The sequence below is a fragment of the Rhinopithecus bieti genome, unplaced genomic scaffold (genome assembly GCF_001698545.2).
Source record: "Rhinopithecus bieti isolate Rb0 unplaced genomic scaffold, ASM169854v2 scaffold_9449, whole genome shotgun sequence".
In the NCBI taxonomy this organism is placed as follows: Eukaryota; Metazoa; Chordata; class Mammalia; order Primates; family Cercopithecidae; genus Rhinopithecus; species Rhinopithecus bieti.
Window position 1 is genome coordinate 360,589 of NW_016806089.1, and position 5,428 is coordinate 366,016.

General features: G+C 54.8%; 1 protein-coding gene across 1 annotated transcript in view; it reads left to right on the forward strand.

Annotated features, from left to right (window-relative positions):
- LOC108531317 (uncharacterized) overlaps positions 1-5,428 on the forward strand; it is a 29,115-nt gene continuing 23,687 nt past the window's right edge. Inside the window, 1 exon segment of the mRNA XM_017874692.1 lies at positions 1-288. The gene's annotated coding sequence lies outside the window, so the exon portion shown is untranslated.

A 5,428-nucleotide genomic window follows, 5' to 3' on the forward strand; every position in this document is an offset into this window, starting at 1 on the left:
TCGCCCCGCCGCGACCCCCGCAGGACGGAGCCGGACCCCCCTGCGCCCGGGCGGGCCGGGGACCCTCAGAGGCGAGCCGGCTGCCTCGGGTCACACATCCGCGAACTCCGGGGCGGGCTCCCCAGGACGCCGCCGCCCCCCACGACCCCCAGCCCTCCCGCTTCCGTGGAAAGCCGCCCCGACGACCCCCGTGCGGGTTGTTGAGGGGCCGTCCTCCGCCGACCGCTGTGGGAACAGCTCCGCGCGTGCGGCGGGACGCGGCGAGTCAGCGGCAGGAAGAGCGCACGGGTAATTGCACCTTGGGCAGGTGTTGGGCGGGAGCACGGGGGTCAGACTCGCGCTGCAGGGGGAGGGCGGGGAGGCCTCGCTGTTCTGGAGGAAGGGGACAAAGCCCCCTGCCCAGGAGCCTGGGAGTCTTTGAAGGTAATGATGGTTGTGGTAGGGGGTCACCAGACACCCCAGACGTTTCTAAAAGGCCTCCTCCCCGCTGCCTGGTGGAGAGGGAGCGCGGGGGGAATCCACCTTCTGCCCCCGAGCCCCCAACCAGCCTGGACCCCCCAGGGTCACCCTGGGGCTCTGAAGGGGGCTTCGGTCGCTGGTTGAATGAAGGGCCACAGAAAATGAAACCGCCGCAACGACCGCAGAACCCTCAGTCGGCACCAGGACCCCGGAGCTCAGGGTGCGAATGGTGATGGCTGGGGGTGGGGAGGACTGTGGGCAACAGGGGGTGCTGAGCGGGGTTCGGGGCTCCCCCTTTCCATACTCAGTCTTCCTGCCAGCCTCAGAGCTGAGTACACAGTTGGCGATTAATAAGCGCTTGCAGCTCCCCTCCCTGGCCAGCCCGAGGGGAGCGGCAGTGACCCGTATGGGATAGGGGTGGCGGTGGAGTGCGTTCCTGGCACAGAGCTGGCACACAGCACAAACGAACCCCTTGGCGGGAGTGGGGCTGTCCCGGAAGGAAGCCCTGGGAGCCTAGGGGTTATTGGGGTTGGGACTGCGCCCCAAAGCGGGAGGGCCTTGCGAGAAGGGAGGCCCTGGCTGGAGGGGGGATCCTGAGGCTGGAGGTGCCGGACCTGGATGCGGGGCCAGGTGAATAGGGCTGCCGGATGCAGCCTTGCTGGGTCTGAAAAGTGCGGGAGGCTTGGGCCTAGGAGGGGCAGGAGGATTCAGGCTGAGACCCGGAGGGGGCAAAGGAGGTCCTTGAGGAGGCACACAGGCCTGGAAGGGCCTGGGATCCGCAGGCGTGGGAGCTGTTGGCCATTAGATAGAGGGGCTGTCGCCTGGGGAGAAGCCTCACCTGGCTTGTTCCCCCTGCCAGGCATAGGTGGGCCGGATGGGAAAAGGACGGCCATGTCTTCTGCGCAGGTGGGATGTGGCCAGCATCTGCCTGTGGCCTGGGAGTGCCCATTGTCCCCTAAGAGCTCTGGTTATACCCTGGGTAGGTGGCAGGCAGCGACCTTGAGCCCTTCCTGGAGGCTCTCAGGGGATGGCTTGGAGGGGAATACAGCTTCCCCTGCAGGGCCTGGGCTGTCCCTGGGGAGCGGAGTGCCCTGGGCGGCGATTGCTATAATCCTCGTGATCATTTTCATGCGAATAAGCACTGAGAGCATTAGGTTCTGCCCGCAACCAGGGTGGAGGGCTAGGGAGGTGGCACCCTGCAGAGGACGGTGGCTTTTCTGCAGCCCCGCTGCTTGGTTCCACGTTGCCTTTACACCCAGCAGGTGCCGGCCCGGGCGGTGGGCGTGGGGGCCTGGGTATCCGACCAGGTCAGCTCAGTTCGGCTCAGCTCGGCGGCCGCACCGCCTCCCAGCACAGGTGTGGCCTGGGGTGGGGGGGCGCGACCCAGGGAGGGGGCTGCGGTGTCAGTCCCGGCCGGGGCCTGTAGATGCCGCCTCGGGGGTCTCTGGGGCTGGGGAGGATCCTGCGAGGGGCCAGGGAGGCTCCAAGGCCGCGCGCGGCAAGGGTCGTGGCGGCGTCCAGCAGCCTGGGGCGGGGCGCGCGCTCCGGGCAGGGCAGGTAGAGGCCGAGAGGGGCCGGCCCGGCGGTTCGCGCGCGCTCTCTGCCGTCCGCAGGCCGCGGCGCAGGCTCTGCCGCCTGAAGCTCGTCTTGCCGCAGGGAGGATGTCCAAGGTCGTTTCTTAAAGCATCCTTGTTGTGCAGAAGGAACGGTGGGATTCACTTTTCTCGCTAATGTGCATATAATTGTTGCAACTAATTATGTGTGGCAAACCTCCATGCCACTATTTTCCCAACCTTTTTTAAGTCAAGGCATAGCTAACTCAATAAAATGCCCATCCCAGCTGTTCAAGTAGGCTTTTTCTCCAGTTATTTCTTTAAAAACCTCATTTTTTTTATAGTGGTAAAATGCAATAGCATGTAGCAACATACGATGTACCATATGAACTATTTTAAAGTGAATTTGGCGCATTAAGTACATTCTCTTGGTGTGTAACCATCACCACTACCTATCTCTGGAGCTTTTACTCTTGCAAAACTCGAATTCTACTCTGTCCTCATTAGACACCAACTTCCCAATCCCCTCCCCAGCCCTTGGCACCCATTATTCAAGTAGATTTTTTTTTTTTTTTTTTTTTGACGGAGTCTCCTTCTTGTCACCCAGGCTGTAGTGCAGTGGTGCAATCTCAGCTCACTGCAACCTCCATCTCCTGGGTTCAAGTGATTCTCCTGCCTCAGCCTCCCAAGTAGCTGGGATTATAGCTGGCCACTACCATGCCCGGCTAATTTTTGTATTTTTAGTAGAGATGGGGTTTCGCCGCGTTGGCCGGGATGCTCTCGAATTCCTGACTTCAAGTGATTCTCCCACCTCGGTCTCCCAAAGTGCTGGGATTACAGGCGTGAGCTACTGCACCCAGCCAGTAGATGGGTTTTGACAACTGTATACATAGTTTTATCACCACCATTGTGAGACCTTGAAACTTTATTACCCCAGGAAGTTCCTTGGTGCCCCGTCCTCACCCTCTGACCTGTCGCTGTGAGTCACTGTTGTCTGTTCGTACACTTCATAGAAATGGAAACAATGGAAACAGTGAGAGGACTTTTGCCCCTGGCATCTTTCACTCAAGGAAAAATTTTTTTTTTTTTCCAGACAGAGTGTCTTTGTCCCCCAGACTAGAGTGCAGTGGCGCGATCTCAGCTCACTGCAACCTCTGTCTCCCGGGTTCAAGCGATTCTCCAGCCTCAGCCTCCCAAGTAGCTGGGATTACAGGCACCCGCCACCACACCCATCTAATTTTTGTATTTTTTAGTGGAGATGGGGTTTCACCACGTCGGCCAGGCTCATCTCGTAACTCCTGACCTCAGGTGATCTGCCCACCTCGGCCTCTCAAAGTGCTGGCGTGAGCCACCTTGCCTGGCCTTAAGGAAATACTTTTGAGATTCGTCCACATTGCTGCTTTCCCGCAACCTGATTATAATGTCTGTGTGGTTCTGTATTTCATGGGTGTATGTCAAGAGTTGAACCAATTCTTTATATTTTACATATTAGATTATTTTTTCATATTTGGGCTATAAAAAACTGCAGCAGGCCGGGCGCGGTGGCTCATGCCTGTAATCCCAGCACTTTGGGAGGCTGAGGCGGGTGGATCATGAGGTCTGGAGATCGTGACCATCCTGGCTAACATGATGGAAACCCTTTCTCTACTAAAAATCCAAAAAAGTAGCCGGTCGTGGTGGCAGGTGCCTATAGTCCCAGTTACTCGAGAGGCTGAAGCAGGAGAATCGCTTGAACCCAGGAGGCAGAGGTTGCAGTGAGCCGAGATCGCACCACTGCACTCCAGCCTGGGCAACAGAACGAGACTCCATCTCAAAAAACAAAACAAAACAAAAAACAAACAAACAAAACTGCAGCAGATAGCATCCTATTATATGCTTAAAAAAAGATACGGGGTCTCACTATTTTATCCAGGCTGGACTGAACTCTTCCTGGGCCCAAATGATCCTCCTGCTTCAAGCTCCCTGTAGCTGGGATTATAGGCACGTGCCACCACACCCAACTCTTACATGTTTATAACACACTTCTCAGATTATCTTTCTTTCTTTCCTCCCTCTCTTTCTCCTCCATTTCCTCCATTCCTTCCTTCCATCCTTCTGTCCTTCCTGTCTTCCTTCTCTTTCTTGACAGGCTCTCACTGTGTCACCCAGGCCCTCACTGTGTCACCCAGGCCGAGTGCACTGGTGGAAATACAGCTCACTGCAGTCTCAACCTCCTGAGCTCAAGGGATCCTTCCATTGCAGCCTCCTGAGTAGCTGGCACTACAGGCATGTGCCAGCATGTTCAGCTAATTAAAAAAAATTTTTTTGGCCACATGTGGTGGTGCCTGCCCGTAATCCTAGCTACTCGAGAGGCTGAGACACCAGAATTGCTTGAACCCGGAATGCAGAGCTTGCAGTGAGCCAAGATCATGCAACTGCACTCCAGCCTGGGTGACAGAATGAAACTCCATCTCAGAAAAAAAATTTTTCTTTTTTGTTTTTGTTTTATTTAGAGATGAGGTCTCACTATGTTACTGAGGCTGGTCTCAAATTCCTGGGCTCAAGCAATCCTCCTGTCTCAGCCTTCCACCTTCCAGAATGCTGGGATTACAGGATTATTTTCTTTCCTAGTTTTTTTTGTTTTTGTTTTTGTTTTTTGTTGTTGTTGTTGTTGTATTTAGACGGCATCTTGCTCTGTTGCCCAGGCTGGAGTACACTGACGTGATCTTGGCTCACTGCATCCCCCACCTCCCAGGTTCAAGCAATTCTCCTGCCTCAGCCTCCCGAGTAGCTGGGATTACAGGTGCCTGCCACCACGCCTAGCTAATTTTTGTAGTTTTAGTAGAGACGGGGTTTCACCATGTTGGCCAGGCTGGTCTCGATCTCCTGACCTCGTGATCCGCCTGCCTCGGCCTCCCAAAGTGCTGGGATTACAGGCGTGAGTCACTGCGCCCGGCTTTTTTTTTTTTTTAATTAATTTATTTTTTAATTTAAGACAGAGTCTCTCTCATTGCCCAGGCTGGAGTGCAGTGGTGTGATCTTGGCTCACTGCAACCTCTGCCTCTTGGATTCAAGCGATTCTCCTGCCTCAGCCTCCCAAAGTGCTGGGATTACAGGCGTGAGCCACAGCGCTTGGCCGGTGGGGCCATTCTTTACAGGCTGTCAGGGAGCTCTGCAGCACGTGATGTTAGCTCAGCTGTATTTCTGTTTCCGTTTTGTACTGAGTTGCTGGTTTTTGAAGTGCTTTTCTTCCATTTACTGAGATGGGCATGCGTTTTCCCTCCTTTGTTCTGTGGGTTGGTAACTTGCATGGATTGGATGTTGAATCTTTCATCCCTGGCTGTGATATGTTTGCTGAATTTTCTTAGATTTTTACATTTACTCATGAAATGTTTGGAAAATATATTTTCTTTCTTTCTTTTTTTTTTTTTTTTTTT